Source organism: Notechis scutatus, chromosome Z, assembly GCF_049901735.1.
Source record: "Notechis scutatus isolate UNSWTSFEM ecotype Mainland chromosome Z, rNotScu1.2, whole genome shotgun sequence".
In the NCBI taxonomy this organism is placed as follows: Eukaryota; Metazoa; Chordata; class Lepidosauria; order Squamata; family Elapidae; genus Notechis; species Notechis scutatus.
In genome coordinates this window covers 40392291-40415079 of record NC_142025.1, presented here as the reverse complement: position 1 = coordinate 40415079, position 22789 = coordinate 40392291, and the positions used below count along the sequence as shown (strand labels likewise).

The 22789-nt window shown below is 35.0% G+C and overlaps 1 long non-coding RNA gene across 1 annotated transcript; it reads left to right on the top strand.

Moving 5' to 3' along the window:
- Positions 1-17419: 17419 nt before the first annotated feature.
- On the top strand, positions 17420-21872 carry LOC148128828 (uncharacterized). The gene is made up of 3 exons (XR_015745692.1): positions 17420-17498; positions 17811-17832; positions 20826-21872. It is a non-coding gene; the product is annotated as an uncharacterized LOC148128828 (long non-coding RNA).
- The last annotated feature ends 917 nt before the right edge of the window (positions 21873-22789 follow it).

Sequence of the window (22789 nt, the reverse complement as noted above, 5' to 3'; positions counted from 1 at the left end):
GAGAAATACGATTTGTTTACAATCCAGTAAAAAACCATTAACTTCCAGAGGTGCTGCCAAACTGTTGTGAGAAAGTCTGAATGAGAAGAACCAAAATCCAGAATGTTTTCATTATTCTGACTTTGGGGCAAATCTTGTTGTGGTACTTAAGACATGGCTTTGTAGTAGGCAGCCCATCAACATATCCCACCAGATTCATTGTTCTTATCTTCCTGCAGCCTTCCTGCTCCTCTGTTCCTTCAGTTTCTTCTGCTCCCATGTCCTACTGTGACAGACTTAATGGCTTGACAATCTTTCTCAACTCTTTCCATTCCTGTGATTAGCCCCTATCACCCATGCCCTAAGGCAGTGATCCCCAACCTTTTTTATGCCGCGGCCCCGTACCGGCATCAGCTGGGCACCGCGGCCCGGTACCAGCATCAGCTGGGCGCCGCCATCTTTTTGATGAAAAGTGCTTCCGGTGACCTCACCGGAAGCACTTTTTCATCAAAGATGGCGGCGCCCAGCAAACCAGCGCCCGGTAGGACTTGTTCCACGGACCGGGACCGGTCCACGGACCGGTGGTTGGGGACCCCTGCCCTAAGGCACACATTCTACCAGCATCTGATTTTTCCAGCGCCTTCACTCCTTTTCCAGATTTCATTCAATCATAAATTTTGGGGGCATTTTTCCTCCTTCCTCCACTTCTGAAAGAAAGAAAAATACAAATCCATATTAACATTTTAGTTTGGGTATAGACCACTTGAAGCCAGCTTTTCTGTACATAGAACAGTTTCTGAATAGAACATTTAGAAAAGCATTTATGGAAAGTTCTACAAGCAGCCCTCTAGCAAGTTTAAACAGATATTTTAAACATGGCATTTGAACCTAATTGCCCAGGCTAATAAGACCTTGTAATACATTTTGTGAGTGTCCTGATTTCCCCCCTCTGTGTTTTAGTACTCTGTCCAAAAGAAGTTTATTTATCAAGCCTTGAAAAGATTTGAGAACAAGAGGAGTAATATTTTGATAGACAAAACATCTGGACATTCCACCCAGAACATTACAAAGTGGAGTCAGATTAATTTAGAAGAAAGTTGTTTAAAAATACACTGCAGCACCAAATTGCTTTCTCTATATTTCTATGATATGCCTGGATGCACCTTGACAAGGTGTGTGTGTGTGTGTGTGTGTGTGTGTGTAGTTTAGAGATCAAGAATTTTGCTTGCTATTTGAAATAAAAAAGGCAAGTAAAATGCCTGTTTATTTTGCTCTGTATAAAACAAAGCTTATAAAAAAGGCAGAGTGCAAAAGAAGGCCAACTTTCTATACTTGTGCTATGTGACTTGGTACATTAGATTTATCTGTCAGGCCTGACAAAAGCTAGTAAATCCATAATCAAGCAAACACCATGCCAGGATATTATTACACTATTTCTTCCCCTCAAGAACAATATACGCATGGAAACTGAGCAAGCAGCAAAGCCCACCCAGATGCTCACTCTTATTTCAGAATTATGGTTGGTGCATAGAAATTTTAATCAGTGTACTGACATGTACTTTATAAATATTAAAAAGTTTCAGAGATTTATTTCAGGGATGCCACAAAATTTTGCAGTGTTTGCCATCTGGGAAGACACTAACACTATCACTTCTTATGAAATTATTTCAGTATAAATTTCCTCTTAATTAATATGACAACCCATTTCTCTAGTCCCCACCCTGACTGACTGTGACACTCCCAGTCCATCTGGGCTTTAGTAACTCTATGGTTTTCCCTATCAGAGCTTGATCTAAAGTTGCCTACACCATCTGTGGCAACAGTGACATTATTGTTCTGTGTGAGTCCTTCTGATTTGTTCTAAGCTCCAGATTTCTTTTCAGCATGCACATAGAAGTCACCACTGAGAAAACATGCTATGAATATATGTAAACTGTTAAATTAGCTTGCCATGTTTTCACTGAAGGTTGGTGACACTGCCTTTTGGGCCATTGCCAAAGATTTATGTTATAAATATATTTATGTTATAAATATATATAGGCTAGCTCACAACAAAAAGGTTTTGTGAGTCAGAGATATTGATCAATTAGAATAACAAAATTCAGGTAGTGGTGCATAGCATACTGTTGCTCTTGCAAATTTGTCTTTTAAATCATAGTGAGAATGGGTAAGAGAAAGAGAGAGAGAAAGAAAGAGAGTGGCAAACACTGTCTAGTTAATCTGCCAAAGAGTGTACTGGGGCTGTTCAACATATCATCAGCCTTCTGTCTGCTTACCTTGGAGGCTATTTAATGGGCAGAGATGGGCAAGCACGACAACATAGAATTAATCATCCTTGCTGTTGCTCAACCATGAGAAAATGTGAAACACCTGAAAAGGAATGACTGGTCCCAGCTGGGTTGCCCTGCTCTTTAACTAGCATCATCTAAAGCCAACAGGTAAGAATGGAAGGGAGTGGGAAGAAACCTGGCAGTCCAATATTTATTCAGCTCAGCAGATAGATCTAATGCAATCCAAGATGACGTGCATAGCTGAAGACTTTTTTTATCCCACCTTCCATTCACCTATGCAAAGAGAGCAGTAAGTGAATTATTAAACTGAAATGGCATGAAATCTTGTAAACGTATGAATCAATACCCTGACAATTGGTTTGAAAGCAAAGAATAGTTAATAGTTAATGCCAATGGCATATACAAATCAAGTAACATTTTTTAAAAAAATACTAAATTAAAAGATCAAATGATCTTTTATTTAGGGAGAAGAAATAATTGTATTTCCTGCTGTACTGCCTCATCATGGTGGATGGATGGTCCAAGGAGGGATATGTGAAAAACAGTAGTATATGCCAAAAGTATATATTCCTAGCAGAGTCATTCAGATAATTCCAACTGCCCAGCTAAAGCAAATAGGTACCTATATTGAGCAATAGTGATATATAAAAATATCAGCGGCATTGTCAACTTAGTGACAATGGCAAAAGTATCAATTCATATTTCACTGGACAAGGCAATGGTAAATTGTTGCTATATTTTTTCCAAGAAAATATAAAATGGATAGAAAATATAAAATGATTGGGGATATAGTGCTGGATGATGAACCTCAGTTCAGATGGTATTTAACATGGTACTGAGGAAGAGGAATAACATTTTGGACTACTACTGGTGTTTATGATGTCACTAGATTGAAGATTTTGGAATGTGTTGTTACTGATCTTATAATAGAATAACAGAATTGGAAAGAACATTGGAGGTCTTCTAGTCCAACTCCGTCCTCAGATAGGAAACCCTATACCATTTCAGACAAATGGTTACCTGATCTTTTCTTTAAAACTTCCATGTTGGAGCACCTACAATTTCTGGAGGCAGGTCATTCCACTGATTAATTATTCTGTCAGGAAATTTCTCCTTAGTTCTAAGTTGCTTCTCTCCTTGATTAGTTTCCACCCATTGCTTCTTGTCTTGCCTTCAGGTGCATTTTAGAATAGCTTGACTCTCTCTTCTTTGTGGCAGCCCTTAGATATTGAAACACTGCTATCACGTTACCCCTGCTTTTCACTAGATTAGACATACTCACACTGTTTATGACTCAAGACAAGAAAGCAAAGAAAGAACAGTTCTTCTTTTATATTTAAGAAGAGTAAAGCAAGACTGGTACTTGGCTGCAATGCAATAAAAATCAGTTAAATGTTGTGGACAAATCTTTACAGATACAGATAATCAGAGTTGGAAGGGACCTTGTAGGTCATCTAGTCCAACCCCCCCACCCAAGCGGGAGACCCTACACCATTTCTGACAAATGGCAGTCCAATTTCTTCTTGAAAGTCTCAAGTGATGGCGCTCCGACAACTTCCAAGGGCAAGCTGTTCCATTGGTTGATTGTTCTCACTGTCAGAAAGTTTCTCCTTGTTTCCAGGTTAAATCTCTCCTTGTTCAGTTTCCATCCATTATTCCTTGTCTGGCCTACAGGTGCTTTAGAAAATAGCTTGACCCCTTCCTCCCTGTGGCAGCCCCTCAAATATTGGAAGACCGCTATCATGTCTCCCCTGGTCCTTCTCTTTACTAGACTAGCCAAGCCCAGTTCCTGCAACTGTTTATTGTATGTTTTAGCCTCCAGTCCCCGAATCATCCTGGTTGCTCTTCTCTGTACTTTTTCTAGAGTCTCAACATCTTTTTTATAATGTGGTGAACAAAACTGGATGCAGTACTCTAGGTGTGGTCTTACTAAGGCTTTATAGAGTGGTATTAGTACTTCCCTTGATCTTGACTGTATCCCTCTGTTAATACAACTTAGGATTGCATTAGCTTTTTTGGCTGCTGCTGCACACTGCTGGCTCATATTTAGCTGGTTGTCCACTAAGACTCCAAGATCCCTCTCACAATTACTGCTATTGGGCCTAGTTTCACCCAGTCTATATGTGTACTTTTGGTTTTTCTTGCCTAAGTGTAGGACTTTACTTTTCTCTATATTGAATTTCATTTTATTAGATACAGCCCAGTGTTCTAGTCTGTCAAGATCCATCTGGATCTTGAGCCTATCTTCTTGGGTGTTAGCTATTCCTGCCAGCATAGTATCATCTGTAAATTTGGTAAGTTCCCCTTTTATTCCCTCATCTAAGTCGTTAATGAAGATATTGAAGAGTACTGGGCCTAAGACGGAACCTTGTGGCACCCTACTGCTTACTTCCCTCCATGTAGACTTAGACCTATTAAGGACTACTCGTTGAGTACGGTTTGCCAGCCAGTTGGGAATCCATCTAGTGGTGGTGCTATCTTTTTTTTTTTTATAATAAAAGTTTTTATTGATTTTAACGACAAACAAAAACACATAAAACATAACATAAAAAACATCATCATTCTTCATATATTTACAGACAGTGTATCGGTTGGTTCACCACTCCTTTTTGTGCATCCATTTCATAGTCATCATAATAATTATATTACATAATAACTCATATTATCAATCAACAATTATACATCCTAATATCATTATTAAACAATCATTTGACTATAATTTTACTAATTCATACTTAAGCGAGATAACTGTAATTTAGTTACTTTATTTTATAACAAATCATAAAATCATACCAAGTCTATCTTAATAAAATATTCTAAAAGTGTTATCAAGACCAAGAAAAAATGTATATTCGTTATTTCCTAAGTTTCTAACTATTCTATTATTATATTGTATTATCTAACCTTTGATAAAAAAGATCCCAAACTTCATAAAATTGTTTATCTTCTTGTTCTCTAATTTCAAATGTCAATCTACTCATTTCAGCACATTCCAATATTTTCTTAATAATTTCTTCCTCTAATGGTATTTTCTCACTCTTCCAATTTTTAGCAAATACAATCCTAGCCGCTGTTAATACATTTACAATCAAATACTTTAAGTTTTTATTATATGTATCAGGTAAGATTCCCAATAAAAAAATCTCTGGCTTCAAATCTATATGTTTCTTTGTCATTTTTTCCAACCATATGCGAATTCTAGTCCAGTATTTCCTGGCCTCCTCACAAGTCCACCACATATAGTAATATGAACCAGGAATCTGATGACATTTCCAGCACTTTTCAGATTTGTTCTTGAACATTCTTGCTATTCTTGTCGGGGGAAAATGCCACCTGTAAAACATCTTATACAAATTTTCTTTATATGCTGTTGACATTGTCATTTTATAATTTTGAGACCACAACTTTTGCCATTTCTCTAAGTCAATCCCATATCCAAAATTCTTCCCCCAAGCAATCATTGTTTCTTTAACTTGTTCTTCTTCTAATTTAATTTCTAATAAATATCCATACAATTTTTTAATCACCTTTTCATCAGTGCCTGTCAAAACTTATCTAAATCAGTCAATTTATCATAGAAACCTTCCATTTTAGAATCTTTATCATACCTTGAATGTATTTGCGCATATGAAAACCAATTCATCTTTATACCTTGTTCTTCTAAATTTTGCATCGTTTTAAGTTCACCCTTTTCATCTAGTAATTCCCCATATCTAACTGTTTGTTCCTTCTTATAAATTATAGGATAAGAAAAGGCTTCAATAGTTGATAACCAAACTGGAATTTTCAAATAACATTGTTTCTTAATTTTCTCCCAATTCAACCATAACGATTCCCGTATATAATGCCTTCTAAAATAACCCTGTGATTTAGTTCCCTTATACCATAGAAAAGCATGCCAACCCAATAGTAAATCATGTCCTTCTAATGCCAACAATCTAGTCTTTCTTAACGTTATCCATTCTTTAGCCCACATTAAATTTGCAGCTTGATAATGCAACTCCCAATTAGGAAGGCCAAATCCTCCTCTAATTCTAGCATCCTGTAAAAGTTTTAATTTTATTCTCGCTTTCTTACCTTGCCATATATACTTCAACACAATTTTATTTAATTCTTCAAAATAGTCTTTACCTAACCTAATTGGTATTGTTTGAAACAAATATAACATTCTAGGTAAAATATTCATCTTAATTGTTGAAATTCTACCTATCAGTGACAATTGTAAGTTTTCCCATTTTTTCAGATCAGATGCTATCTGCTGCTTAAGTTTAATATAGTTTAATCTTTCAGTGTAGTACATCTTGACGTCAAATATATCCCCAAATATTTAACTTTATTCGTAACTTGAATTTTCAATAGGTCTGTCAGCTCTTCTCTTTGTCTTAATAACATGTTCTTTGTCAAAATCTTTGTTTTGTCTTTATTTATTTTCAAGCCAGCCATCTCACCATACATCTCTATCTTTTCGAATAGTTTTAAAGCTGTCTCAAGAGGATCTTCCAAAATAAAGACCAAGTCGTCTGCAAAGGCTTGCAATTTGAATTCCTCCTTTTTAACTTTCATTCCTTTTATATTTGTATCCTCTCTAATATTTCTATTTAACACTTCCAAAGTCAATACAAATAACAAAGGAGATAATGGACATCCTTGTCTTGTACCTTTTTTAATATTAATAGAGTCTGTAAGTTCTCCATCTATCATTACTTTTGCCGTTTGCTTATAATATATGGCTTCTATTGCTTGAATAAATTTTCTAGCAAAGCCCATCTGTTCCAATAATAATAGCATAAATCTCCAATTCACGTTATCAAATGCCTTTTGGGCATCTAAGAATATCAAAGCCATTTGTTTTTCAGGATGCGCCTCGTAATATTCCAATGTATCCAGGATTATCCTCATATTGTCTTTAATTTGTCTCTTTGGTAAAAATCCATTCTGATCAGGGTGAATAAAATCATTTAAATATTTTTTAAGCCTCTCTGCCAAGATTGAAGCAAAGATTTTGTAGTCTGCATTCAATAAGGAAATAGGTCTATAGTTCTTAATTTGTAATGGGTCGACCCCTTCTTTTGGGATAAGTGTAATATAAGCTTCTGACTATGTTTTAGGTATTTTCTTATTTACCATAACTTCATTCATGACTTCTAATAGTGGAATGCTCAACGATTCTTGTAGCATTCTATAAAATTCTGCCGGGAGACCATCTGGTCCTGGTGCTTTTCCATTGTTCTGTCTGTTGAGTGCTTCAGTTAATTCCATCATTGTTATAGCACTTTCTAACATTTCCCCAGTTTCATCAGGTATCTTAGGTAGGTTAGCATTTTGTAAATACTGTTTGATTTTTTCCTCATCAAGATCCTCCTGTTTATATAATTGTCCATAAAAATCTCAAATGATTGCTTTTTTCTCTTTATTACCATAGCATACTTGGCCTTGATTGTCTATTAACTGTAATATTTTCCTTGATTCTTTCTCTTTTCTCAATTTATATGCTAACCATCTACCTGGCCTATTTGCATCTTCAAAATAATTCTGTTTAGCACTTCTAATTTTTTGTGCCAGTTCTTCTTTCTCTGCTTGATCCATTTTATGTTTAATTATGTCCATTTTAAGTCTAATATCTTTTTTTTGTGGCGCTTTTTGCAATTCTTTTTCCAATTTTTTATGGTCGTCTTCTAGAGCTTTAATCATTTGCCTCTTCCTAATGTTCTTTTTCTTTGAATAGTCTATTATTAATCCTCTTGCATATGCCTTCATTGTATCCCAAACATTCTGTATTGAAGTGTCCTCTTTTTGTTTACATTGAAGAAGAAGGCCAATTCTTTTTCCATCCATTGTGTAAAGTTTTTTTCCTTTAAAATAGTATTATTTAATGTCCATCTAGATCTTCTTTTTGTCCTTTCCATTTAATTGTCATTGGATTATGGTCTGCCCATGTACTTGTTTCAATATTTATTTCTTGAATATTGGACAATAATTCTGTTGATGTCCAAATCATATCTATTCTGGACCATGATAAATGTCTATTGGAATAAAAAGTGTATTGTTGAGTTTTAGCATTTCTTTCTCTCCATATGTCTTTAAGATTTAATTCATCTGTCATTTTAAAAAAGATTTAGGGAGAGTCTTCCTATTTTGTCGTGTTGCTTTTGCTGTATAATCCAGTTTATTGTCTACAATTCCATTGAAATCTCCCATCATAAGTATATTAGCGTAGTCCAGTTCAATTATTTTCATGTGTAATTTTTTATAAAATTCTTCTTGTTTATCATTCGGGGCATAAATTGCAACCAAAAGTGTTTTTGTATTATTGTCCACTATTTCAACCATTAATACTCTTCCATCTTCATCAGTAAAAGTCAGTTTTGCTGGAATAGTTTCCTTAATATACAAAACCACTCCTCTTTTCTTACAGTAAGTCAGAGAAGTAAATATTTTCCCTAACTTTGATCGTGCCAGTAGTTGTTCGTGTTGTTTTTTTAATGTGTACTTCTTGTAGGCAAATTATATCAAATTTTAGCTTCTCTAATTTGTGAAAGGTTTTTCTTCTTTTAGTAGCTGAATTCAGTCCATTTATATTGATAGAAATCAATTTTTTTTCCTCCATAGTTATGCTTTATATTTAGGTCTAACAGCTCTCGTGGATCTTACTTCACGTTGTTCTTTGGTCTCAACTTGTCCACCTATTGCACCTTCCTCTTTTCTCATTTCCATTTGATCCTCTTCAGATTCAGTTGAAATGTTCTCTTTTTCTATCTCCATTTCTCTTCTTTCAAATAATTCCTTGTAGAATGTTTCTGCTTTCTCAATTCTGTATCTCTGTTCTTGCCACGTAAACATTAATCCTTCTGGAATCAGCCATCTATAGTTCACCTCTTTTTCCAATAGCCTTTCAGAAAAAATCGATATTCTCTTCTAATCTCTCTCACTTTTCTAGGTACTTGTTTTAAGACCACAATCTCTTTGTCTTTATACTTCAACACCCTCTCTCTTGCCACTTGTAATATTTGGGTTTTAATAGTTTTTTTGGTGAATCGAACATGAACCTCTCTTGGTAATTGGTTCCTCATCGCATATCTTGTGAAGACTCGATATATCTCATCTACTCCATCCATCATCTTTTCTTCTGTTATTTCCAAGGCTCCAGCCAAGATTCCAATCATTACTGCAGCCAAATTTTGTCCTTTTTCCTCTTCAATATTTTGGAATCTAAGATAAAATTCTGACCTGTCCATCTCCCACTTCAACATCCCACTTTTTTCTTGTTCAACCGTTGTTAATCTGCTATCAATATTTCCAATTATGTCATCTCTTTGCTTGTCTTTCTCTTCTATTTTTTGGATTCTCTCATCATGATTCACCATCATTTGTTGAAAATTTTCAAATTTTTCATCAATCTTCCCAATTATTTTATCAATACTCTCCATTCTTTGTTCCATGCTCATTTTAAGATCTTGTATTCCTTGCATAACCGTCGTTAAATCCACTTGTGCTTTATCTTGCTTTGCCATTATTGAAAGTCGTCCTCCAGTTGATGGGGAGACAGGAGCAGAAGTTGAAATGCCCAAAGGTAAAATTCTCTTACTCATTCCGTGACTCAGAGTCTTCCGGTTCTTTTAATCCAGTTAATAAGGTGACCAATTCTAATCCAATTAGAAAAAGGGAAAGCACCAAAAAAAAAAAAGCCAATAAGAAGTAAAAAGCCCAAAATTAAAAAAGAAAAATTCTTCAGGTTCTTCAAGACCTTAATCCAATTGTGAAATAATCAATTATAATTCAAAAGTAAAAATTAAAAATGAAAAGAAAAAAGAGACAAAATAAAACCAACAATGTAAAATAATAATAATAATAATAATAATAATAATAATAATAATAATAATAATAATAATAATAATAATAATAATAATAATAATAATAATAATAATTAATAAGCAAAAAGAAGAAGTTCTTCAGGTTCTTCCCACCTTAATCCAATTGAGAGATCTCAAAAATAGAAAATAACCATAAAAATAAGTCAAAAGTAGAGATAAAAAGGCAAAATCCCAATAAAAAAGGATAAAAAGGAAAAAGTAAATATTCTGAGGCTTCCCTTTAAAAATAAAATAAAAATGAGGTAAAATAAAAATAAGTATACCAATATTACAAAATGCTGTGGGGTTGGGGGGGAGGGATAGAACAGTTAATAAAAAATAAAGAATAAAAAGAACCCACTGCCTTTTATTTATCCAAGGCTCTTATTTGGCTTCTCCACACATTTCAAAGCCAAGCTTCAAATATTCAATTAATAGTAGAAGTCCCGAAGTGCACCTGTATAAACATCCTCCAGTGCTCTTCCCTCTATCTTATCACTTCCAGTGGCCTTGAAAAAGAAGTTTTTTCCCAGCTCTCAACTTCAAATAAGATATTTTCAAGCCTCTAGTTGGCAGTGTTGCAAAATTTCTTAAAACCACTCCCCCTTCTTCCCCCCTAAAAAAGCCTAAAAAAACCCGAAAATATATGTATATATATTTAATTTAGAGAAAAAAAATACTAAAGGGGGCCTCTATTTTATAAAATATAAACAGTCAAAAAGGAGAAAAAAGAACTAGTAAATATAAAAGAAAAAACCAGTCTGCTTAACTAGATCACCATAGTTGCGAGTCCATCTAGTGGTGGTGCTATCTATTCCACTTTTTTCTAGCTTACTAAGAAGTAGGTTGTGGTCTACTTTATCGAATGCCTTGCTGAAATCTAAATATATTATGTCCACAGTATTTTGCTGGTCTACTAATTTAATATGACTATCATTCAAATTTATGCTCCAGTAACCAATGTAGAATAAAAGTTTATGAGTTTGATATCGTGTTCCATTTTAAATCAATAGAAAATTCAAGTCAGATGTGCCGCTTGTGATTGGAGACTGGAATGCTAAAGTTGGAAATACAAAAGGAAAAAAATATAGATGGACTGGGCTTAGGAAGCCAACATAAAGTAGGAAACTGACATCAGTTCTAGCATTCCAACTTGAATTTCATTGATAGAGAACCAAAAAAATTATGGAATGTACTTAAAGAAGTTGTTAAGGATAAAAGTGAATAGATACTTCCAAAATGAAGAAAGAGAAGAAAGGAAACTAGATGTCACAACAAACAATAGACATAACCAAGAGAAGAGAAGGCAAAATAAAGACCAAAATTTCAGAAAGGAACTTAACAGTTTCAGAGAGCTGTTAAAAGAGATAAGGAACAGTGTTACAATAGCATCTGTAAGACATTGAAGGTGAAAACACACATGGAAAAAGAAGGAAAATCTTTCAAAAATCTCTGAATTCAGAAGGTGGTGGTAGAAAACAAAATTAAAGTACTCCGCTTATTATCAAATAAAAAGACTACAAGAACTGATGAAATGCCCACCAGAACATAGCAAGCAACAGAAAAAGAATTAGTCAAGGTCTATCCATATTATACCTACAAATCTGGAGAACAACGTAGTGTCAAGAAGAGGTCAATCTACAAGAATATTTAACAGAGTACAAAGTGTTGTACAAACTGCTTCATTACACATGCTAGCAAAAAAGTGCTTAGGATCATCCAATGCATATTAGAGCCTTACAAAGAGGTTCAATCTGACTTTAGAAAAAAGGCAAAGGAACATGAGACATAATTGCTGAGGCTTGCTGGGTAATTGATAGAGTCAAAGAATTTCAAAAAGAAGTCAGCACCTGCTTCATCAATTAATTTTTTAAAGCCTTGGGTTGTGTGGAAAATTCTCAGAAAAATGGGAATTTCAAAACATTCTATTGTCCTAGTGAGAAACTTATATAGAAGTCAGGAAGCCACAGTGCAAAAAGAACATGGTGAAACATGCACTAAGACCATGGAAAAGATATCCAAATGCCATGAAATGTCCAGACAAAAAAGTACAGAATCATTCAAACCATAAAGTGAAAGGTAAAGTTGGATTTTAATAAGCAAGACAGGAGGAGTATGCCTTTGAACTTTTATATTGGAGAAGACTCCCAAGAATACTATGGATAGCCAAGAAAGCAAACCAATGGATCATTAAACAAATCAATCCAAAGTTCTCACTTGAAACCCAGGCTCAAATAATCCTACTTCAAACACATGAGAGAAAGATCTAGCTTTCTGGAAAAGGCTCCAGTACTGGTAAAAGTGGAGGGAAAGAGAAAAAGAGGACGACCAGCAGCAAAATACAGGTATTCAGTTACAGTAGTGAGAAATGCACTATTGGGATACTTGAAAAAACATGTTAGGGATCATGAGAAAATCTATCTATGTGGTAACTAAGAGTCAAAATGACTTGATGATACATAATCAAGAAACCAACAACTATATTTTCTTAGATACATATTTCTTATTTGGAATAAAGAGTAAGTGCCCTTTGTACCACAGAGCAAAAAAAAAAAGGAATATATTCATATGTAACCCAGCAACTAAAGGACAGATTAAGCAGTGCTTACTCTTTTCACAATAGCTATTGTATCATTATTTTTCTGCCACAGTAAAACTTTACAATCCTCTTTGACGTGCTGGCCTATAACATTTGACCACACTTACAGGCAGATATAAAATCAATTTTCTGTACTCCCATTTATCTCAGCACTGCTGTTTGCTGGTTCTCTAATGGAACGACTCTTCTGGAGAAGTAGTTATTTTACTTCAGAGTGGCATTTCAGAAGCTTTAAATGGTCTGAAGAGATGGCGTGTGGCCTTTAGGAATATTTTAGTTCTGCTTTCTTCTGAAGAAGACTCTCCCCGCCCCCCCAGGCTCTCAGCAACAGCTGAGGGAGGGAGGCTTCTGAGTGAGCTGCAGAAAGACAGGTCTGTCAAACATAACCTTTGTAAAAGGCTCCAGACCAGCTTGCCAAAATCACAATGTATACCATAATAACTCTAACCTTATTATTGTTTATTTATTTATTAAATTTTATGTAGATGCTGTGTGTTTAATTCCCTCCAATGACAAGACAGAACTACTCAATTTGGCTTAATTTTTCCTCCTCACTCACTCTCCTAAATTTGTCTCTGGTTTTGCTGATTTTTGGGGGGGTGGGGTGTCCTGTTGGAACTTCTAATAAACTTTAATGCATAACATATTTTGCATTTCGGGGAAAAAACTGTTTTATAAGAGTATACTATTAAAGCAGCTGACTTCCAGATGTTTTGAGATTTCAGAATTTCAGACTAACGATAATTACGTCAAATTCAAATAATCAAATGTAATCAAATTCATGGAATTTAAGTTAGTTATCTTTAAACGTCTCTATTGTATCCAGAGAGACTAACTGATAAAAAAACTTAAGTTTTTTTTAATTGTAACAGATGACTTTGAAACATGGATTATAAAAAGAAGTCAAACACAATGTTTCACTGCATATTTGTATCCAGCCAGCAGAATAGATAAATTATTGCAGTCAAATTCTGGTTTACTAGGAGAAAACCTCTGAACAATGTTCTTTCCCATTTTCCAGAGCAGTTGAACAGATTGTTTTATGAGTTTCCTTAAACAAATATATTGTAGATAACTGTGCTCCTTCAATAAAATTATGTTATTTAATATCAAATGTATGCATCTTTTTTCTTGCCTCTGCAAGAAACCCATTGTTGGAAGAAATTTCCCTAGTTCGTTCCCAGCTGGAAGAGCCATGGACACTGAAAAGAAATGGATTCCAAAGCCAGAAAACAGGATTATTTTAATGAAGGAAGGCAAGAAGCAAGTATTCAAGCATTCCTGGCATGCAAGTAGCTTGGAAGTGTGAATCTAAGCCTTTATGCTTAATTCCCCTTTGAAGCTCCTACAGCTTGATTGGTTTTAATATGTTTCTGATTGCCCTGGATTTTGTTTTCCTGTTTTACCGGGTTAATCTTGGTCCCAGGTCTTTTGTTTTTCCTGTCCTTGGAGTTTAATCTCGTGACACGCGTGAGGCACTTTGACTGACACCCCTGTTGGTGTGGGGAAAACCTGCACATTTAGAGGCTGCCTGTGCTCTGCTCCAATCCCTGCTCCCTGCTTGTTGCGTGGAGGTGTGGTGTCACCGCTGCCGCAAGATCTTTGCAGCAGAGAACCAGTTTTAACCGCCATAAACTGAGGTTTGTCAGTTTCATTACCTCAGGAACGCTACAGGAGGAAAGGAGATCCATGAGGTTCACAGCCCTGTAAGGTGGCCTTCCGATCCCCACATCCTGCACCTGCAGCCCTGAGACCAGGGAGACGAGTTTCACAGCCCTGTGTGATCACCCCAGCCCAGTCCGTCATAAACCAAATTATTGATATTTCTTGAAGTGACACACGACCTGAGGAAGGCTACACTTTTTCCCGATTTTTGACACACCAAGCTGAAAAGGTTAGCCATCACTGTCCTACACCATTATACTTCTTATATGATCTCTTTAGACATCTTAAAGCAATAAGACATTAAATCTTGGAATAATTCTGTTTGGATGTTAAGCTGCAAAAAAAAAAGTAATTATTTTTTCAAAAAAACAAAACAAACAAATACAAACCTGGAAAAAACAACAAAAATATTTCACTGTAACCTAGCATTATAGTAATAATAATTAACAATATATTAATTTGCTGGAGTTTTTTTCTATTATTAAATGTTTAAAAGTATGTAGTAAACAATATATTTTATTGTTTGGGCACTATCGGGAGGTTGAGTTGCTTGTAATTAATAAATGGCATCAATTATTGGAAGCAATGGCAATATACTTCATATCATCCTTCACCATCTTGATGTTCTCCAGAAGATTAAAGCTTTGGTTCCTTTGATCAAGCTGTCTAAGAATTATATTATCCACAGACATCTAGAGAGTACCAAAATGGGAATATTATACTGCTTTCAAATCATCTTATATATAAATTATATAAATTCAAGAAGGTACAAGAAACATATCCCTCTCTCTTTAGTTGTTGAATGCCCATATCAGAAATAATGGTCATTAATTACAAAAAATGAGACCGGGTCTTATTTTCTTTTGACCCCTGAAATAAGTGCTCAGCCTTATGTTTAGGGAAGTGTTATTTTTTCCCCATCTACAAGTATGAGGTGGGGGGGGCAAGGCAAAGAGCCCCTCATGCTAGCTTCCCAAAGGGTCACAGCAGGCTATCCCACCATCTACAAAACAGCTGATTTGTGGGTGTTGCTCATTGTCCTTTTCTCTGCAGCTACGGAAAGATTTATAAAATGTTAACTTTTAACACCGTACTGGGCTATGTGGGTCGTGATGAAATAATGGTAAAAAAAACTGTAGATACCAGTAGCAGCTGCTACAGTACCCTTCAGAGAGCCAGTGCTAGGCATCAGGTGCATGGGGCATGTTTCCTGTTGCAGAAATGGCCATTTATAAAATGTTAACTTTTAACACCGTACTGGGCTATGTGGGTCGTGATGAAATAATGGTAAAAAAAAACTGTAGATACCAGTAAGCAGCTGCTACAGTACCCTTCAGAGAGCCAGTGCTAGGCATCAGGTGCATGGGGCATGTTTCCTGCTGCAGAAATGGCCACGCCCGAGGAGCGCTTTTGGGAGAGAAGGCAAAGGGGAAGTGATCAGCTTCACCTCACTCCTCGGTCCCCTTATTTATTGTCCTTCTTATCGACAATTTTTAAGTCTGGTTTGTTACATTAGCAGGTGCTTATCTGTTTGAATTCTAAAGTTCCAGAATACTTCAATTTCTTCATTTTTAATTACTTTGTCTGTTTTGTGGTTCCACTAGTTCTTGCTTGCAGACAAATGGTATTACTATCATTTTATTTATTAAATTTATGTGCCGCTCATTTTGTTGTCATGTTACAAAGTTATAAAAGCTAATGTAAAAACATTGAATATTAACATAAGCATAGATTAAATAAAATTATGATTAAAAATCATAATTCAAGAGAGCGGAGGTAGAATCTTCTTCCCAGTCCTCTAAGCATCTCCAATATAGAACACCCTCATGGGAGCCCCAGGCTAAGCAGGACCCGAAGTCAAGTCTTCTGAACACTTCCAGGAGTCTTTCATTGACAAGGAATTCCTTGATTGACCAGGTTCTGCACCATACTTCTTCTGATGGAGGTGAACCAATCCTCTGAGGCAAAACAAATCTTCAGATAATTTGCCCCATAACATTAAAAATGACAATGAAAACATCCATATTTTTGCCTTCTGAATAATTTAAAACCAATGCAAAAACTGAGAGAAAATATTCTTACCAATGTTACATTTATGATATTCTATAAGAATCATATTTTCAAATATAATGTCTATGATCTTCTTTAAATATACCATTTCAAATAATACCCCATCTGTGTTTATAAAGCCGTTATAAGGAAGATTTTTTTTTTCATTCATACTGTTAAATGTCTCTCTTAGAATCTGTAGTTACCCACTGTAAACAATATTGTCTCATCCATCAATGTATTGTATTAAATCATGCTGTATATGTAAGTAGCACAAATTTGGTGCTTCAGGGTTTTCTTCTTCTCAGCATCATGCTAAATGATGTCAAAATGTCACTTAGTTGAAGTTTCTGTTTTTAATTTCTTGTTTCTTATCCATACAGAACAGCCTTGTAGAAGGAGACAAGTATGGTTCACTAAATTGGAAAAATGCTTATCCATTTAAGCAAAGCCCTGGTTTTATAGTATCATAATATTTTCCTTTAGTGGAAGAATAGAAGAGTGCAAGGTTTTACATAATCTGACAGCTGTGTAGTTGCTGGCAAAGTGAGTAACCTTCTAAAAAAAAAACCTTTTCTCACTATCGATGTCCTTCATTCAGATATTCAGTTTTGATCATTAGAATAAACAGATTGATATCAAAAGTCTGTTAGGGGTTCTCTGATGGCTCATAAAGAATCTAATAAAATCAAAAGTATAAAATGCTTTCTTATAAATTGCCAGCCAGGTTGCAGATATATAAAAGATTAAGAGGGCACTCCTTTAGCAAGAATGAATGCTTTGAGTTGGCAAGGGAAGTGTTGTGGTTCGCCGGCAGCAGGTGTGGATGGCTGAGGTCTCGGAGAGTGAAGCCTCGGATGACAGGCCTGCATGTGATGCAGGGATGGGGCCAGGACTATCAGAGAGTGGAGTGGCTGCCTTCAGAATTTGTGGAGGCTGGCAGCAGTGATGCAGAGGAGCCTGTACCCAGTGCACGTGTGCGCAGGGCTGCTTGAAGGAAGGAACAGCTGCAGCAGAATGGGTGACTCAGGAGTAAGGCTGAAAGATGATGTCCCCTCCATTAAGGTGTTGTGAACGAAAGAAATTAATAAAGATTCATTTGCATAGCAGGATCGTAATCCTGCTCGTTCTATTGGCCTATAAATGGCAAGTTGTGATTGGTCCAGTCCGAGCAATCTGACTGGCTGTTGGCGGGCCGCGCCAACATTCAAACGCTGTAACTCCATCCATTGGGTATCCAGATAGCAGCTTACGCTATAAAAGAGTGACTGCTAGCCGGGGTTTTTTGTCTCTGTTATGCTCGTAAATAAAGAGCTGAAGTTCACGGTTTACAGTCTGGTCTCCGTCATTGAACCCATGCCTCAAACCTAACATAAGGGATAAAATCCAGCCCTCAGAGGTGGGATTCTTTGCAGGAAGCAAAGAAGTTCTTGCACTTCAAGTCTTGTAGAAGTTTGGACTATCCTGGTTTATGTTTGGAAACTTTTGGTTTTGATTATTTCCTTGCAATTTAATCTAGTGTTCTTGGCAGCCTTGCACAACCTTGGCAAGGGTTGTTCTTATCTGGGACAATTAGTTTTTAATAGTGTTTTACTGTGAATGAACGGAATTCACAGAGAAGCATTTAAAGGATTTTGCTTTTATCTCTGTTTGGTGTTTGTTTGCTTTGAACGAGGCTTGAGTCAGAACAGTAAGTAAATTGGATGGTGATGTATTGTGAAACAGAATAAATAAAAGAGGTTTACCTCATCCAGTTTGGAACTATTGATAGTGTTTTATTTTGTTTTTATTTTGGAAGGTTAAAAATGGACCAAGGGTCCAGATTTGAAATTAGATTTTGAAAATAATTATAAGAATTAATGTGGGAAACATATTTGTTTTAAATTCTTTAAACCAATGATAGGATGAGACTTTAAAGGCTGGCTACTAGAGGAAACCAGAAAAAAGTAAAGAATACAAAATTCAACTTACAAATAAAGAATGAGGAAAATAAATAAACATTAGACATACTAATGAACATTTTAAAGAATGGGATGAGAAGTTAATTTTAAGAATGTCTGCCTCTATAGATAGACTATATATAAAAGATATAATGAAAGAAGAACAAGTTTAACTTAGTAAAATGGAACTGATTGAAAGTAGCTTAAAAAGTGGCATTTCTTTTATTTTAAGAGAAAATGTTAAATTACAAAAATTACTTATATTTGTAATGAATTGACAATATTTATTTCTTTATATGTTTTTTTCTTTTTTATGTTTTTGCTATTTTCTATTTAATTTTCTTTTCTGCACATTTTATTTTTTAAGATTGTATTAGTTTTTTATCATTGTTAATTGTAATTTTTAATAAAATTATTATGAAAAAAAGAAATACTTCATGCAGCTAATGCAGTCCTTGATAATTAATTGGAATAATGGGGATGTTTTTTTAATCTTTACTGAAATTAGAACTTTAAAACTGTAATGCAAGTAGAATTGAATTTCTGTTTTTCAACTTTTGTTCCCTAGAGGTTACATACTGAAATGATTTTTTTTCAGCATAACTTGTAGGTACTATAATTAGGGATCCTTGTGGAACTCTTTCTTTGTAGATTCTGAAATGAATTGACCTAATTTATACCCTCTGGACTAAAGTGAAAACCAGAACTTAATTATCCAACAATACCTGAATGTTCTGACTTTAAAAAAAAAATTAACTTGAAAGTATATTGAAAAAAAAATCAGTCTTTTGAGGTAAAATATCTTTAGGAATACAGAGCTTGAGCAAATGCTTTGTACATGCATCATAACTTTATAATCAAGCCACCAGGGAAAACAGTTCATTTGGAGTATATGTGAATATCAATTCTTTCACTGTGGTAGAAGCCAATAGAGCTGAGCAGAATATTGATTAGATACCATTTGTGGAAACATCATCTAACTCTCTTTCATAAATGACCAGAATTCTGTCATCCAATCTAATACTTCTATATTCGTCTGCCATTTACATTTTATTTTAAAAAAGTGAACATCCCATTGAAGCATAGTGAGAAGACCAATAGAGATTATTCAATCAGTGACTGAATTGCTAAAAACTAGACTGATGGAGAAAATCTCATATGTTGGCTGAGCTCCTATTTCATGTACTGGATTTAGAAGTGGATAACAGAGGAAAAAAGGGCTAGTGAAAGAGACCAATGAATCCAAATGTACCTGGAGATTTAAAAAGTCAGGATCCTGCTTTTATATTGTGAAGACTTTGAGGTAGCTTTTGACATGAAAAACAGGCATTCTGTGCATAAAGTCCTTTTTTCCCTCCAGTAACAAACCAGGAACTGCCAGGATTTGTTGGTTAAATTTTATATCCTAAACTTCAAATAATTAAACAGAGAAATGTAAATCATTCTCAAGAGGGATATAATGGACAAAGGCAGTGGTGGGATTCAGCCAGTTCTCACTGGTTCACCCAAATTGTTAGTTAATTGCTTATGCAGTTCAGAGAACTGCTGAAAATAAAGTGCAAGAGAGGATTTTTTTTCCTCTCTCCCTTCAGTTAATAGCTCCAAGCAGGCAGCCAATAACCACTTAACAGTTGCAGCTGGAATGCAGCCAACACATGCTGAATGAAGTCAATAAACAAGACTTTTTATAGCTACTGCAGTGTTGGCTACTTCTTCCTGTGGGGAAAAGAAACAGGAAGGGACAATGATAAAGCTTGATCAAATAGGCCATGAATTTAATGCATATGTGGTCCAACCAGCTGTATTGCTTCTGCTGTGAAGCATCCAATTTAGAACATAGAGAACATAGAATATTAGAGTTGGAAAGGTTAATGGCTTTTGGCAGCACGCCCACGTCCAAGAAGACCTCCAAGGTCCTTTCCAACTCTGTTATTCTATTCTATTCTATTCTATTCTATTCTATTCTATTCTATTCTATTCTATTCTATTCTATTCTATTCTATTCTATTCTAAATATTGGAACAGTATTCTAATATTTATTTTGTGCTATTTATTTTGTGCTATTTTATTGTGAGTTGGACTAAGGAGAAATTTTATAAGGGTGAGACCAAACAAGTTGACCATGCCCACCCAGTCACATGACCACTCAGCCATGGCCATCCAGCTGGTCATTAGAGCACTGAACCAATTATTAAATATTTGAATATCATCACAGGACAAAAGTTTGTATTTACCGTAAATGCATAATTCAGCCACTGTTCAGCGAAGAAGTCTTGTTAAATTCTTAAGGGTATTTCAATATATTTTAGTACCAAAAAGATTGGTAACGGAAAAAAGTTATATACTCAGACCTAATAAGCTCAGCCCTAATAAACAAATATTTCTCCTTCTAGTTACATATGTACACGTAGAACTTATCTACTAACATTAGAAATTATTTCTTTTTTCTTAGGTTTCATATTAAAGTTTATATTTTAGAAGATACAGAGATAAGTATCAACAAAGTCAGGTTCCAGAGAAGGCTGCCATCTCCTGGTTATTTAATCACATTGTAGTTTAACAAGATACTGAATACTATTAAGCAAACTGAATCCAGAACTTTTGGATACCTGATACTGAAACAAATCTGTTAATATTTGGATTGTGTGTGCATATGTGTGAATATCCACTTACTGCAGTGGCAGCATTTTGTATGCAGGGCAGTGTTTCCATTTAAACCCACATCAAAATGTGTATAATGGCATTAAAAACATATAGTTTTCTAAGTATATTTTTGAAGGGCCTATTCCACATTATGAATTGAATATGGAATTGCAATGGAACAAACTTTTGAAGGAATCCAGAACTAATAATCACTGTTTGAAAAAAAAAGATTCATTATATTTCAAGTGAATACTGTAAAACATTGTTTTAATGAAGTAAAAGGAAAACAGGGTCTGTTAATTCTAAGTAGACATAATCAAATGGTGTGTTATCAAGATGACACACATGATACAAATTAAGCCATTTGTATCATCTATATCAGGGCTGTAAACTCCCAGTGGACTGGATGTGTCACATGTTGGCCACGCCCATGCCCAGTTTAGCAAAGGGAAAAAATCCCCTATATCACATGACACCGCCATGATGATGTGAGTTTGACACCCCTGATATATATCGTTTGATTGTTAATAAATGACTGATGTTCCTGTTCCCCTCTGAGTTTATTTTCTTTGCTTTCATTGCTCTATCTTGTCCTGGGGTTTTTATGGTTATTATTTGTATTGATTTCTGTTCTGAAATGTTTTTTAAAATTGTAAATTGCCCAATCCCTGGGAGTCAGATAGCATATAAATTGAATAAATTGTGGTTTGCCGCATAGTCAGTCAGATGTGCAGACTGGATTTAGTATTTTTATATACCTATCTAGTCTTTCCATCCATTGTTGGATTTTGGGATTTCACCCAAGGCACCTATAACTATTATTATTATTAATGGTCATTACACAAATTCAACAATGCAAATACAGTCTGCAATGGAAATTCATCACTACATATGAAATCCAGGAAGCTGAGAATTTAGCATATTTGTTTCATATTATTTTACTCAAATATTTATATTCTGCCTTTGTATCTTATAGCCTGCAATATTTTATATATTATTGAATATTGTTCACAAAATGCTTTGTATGGTTTGTGAAATGGCATTAAATAAAACTAAACAATATTTCTAAATTAATTGAACCACCTGATCATTTTTAAAACAAGTGGAACAAATTTCATGTAAAATTTTGGACACAAGATTAGACTGTCAGATTGCTCCTAGTGCAAAACAAAGCAAGATTATAGTGCATATAAATTCCACGGAAAAGACCAAAACTTGTTCGGGTATTTTCCCACGTCATTGTAGTTGTGCTTTTAATGTTGTAGCAACGTTTGCCAGAATCTCATCTGCCATCATCAGGCTTCTGTATTGTGTTCGCCTGTGAGTCAGACTTTACACAGACGAACACAATACAGAAGCCTGATGATGGCAGATGAGATTCTGCCAAACGTTGCTACAACTTTAAAAGCACAACTACAATGACGGGAAAATACCTGAACAAAGCTGAATATCATACATGTAAGTACCCGAAAACTTAAGAAAAATATATATATATATATATATATATATATATATATATATATATATATATATATATATATATATATATATGAACGAGGATAGCTTATTACATTTAAATCCTCCACTGCAATGCGAGTAGATGAAGAATTAATACAGAAATATGTCTGATCTCAGCAGAAACATAACACATGTTCTTGTAAAGAGTCTCTTGTTCTCTTTCCAGCCAGCCAGCAGAGCATCTTTTTACCTGACTTAAATTAAGAAGAACTCAACCATGGGGATACAAATGCTATTATTCATGACGTATAATTA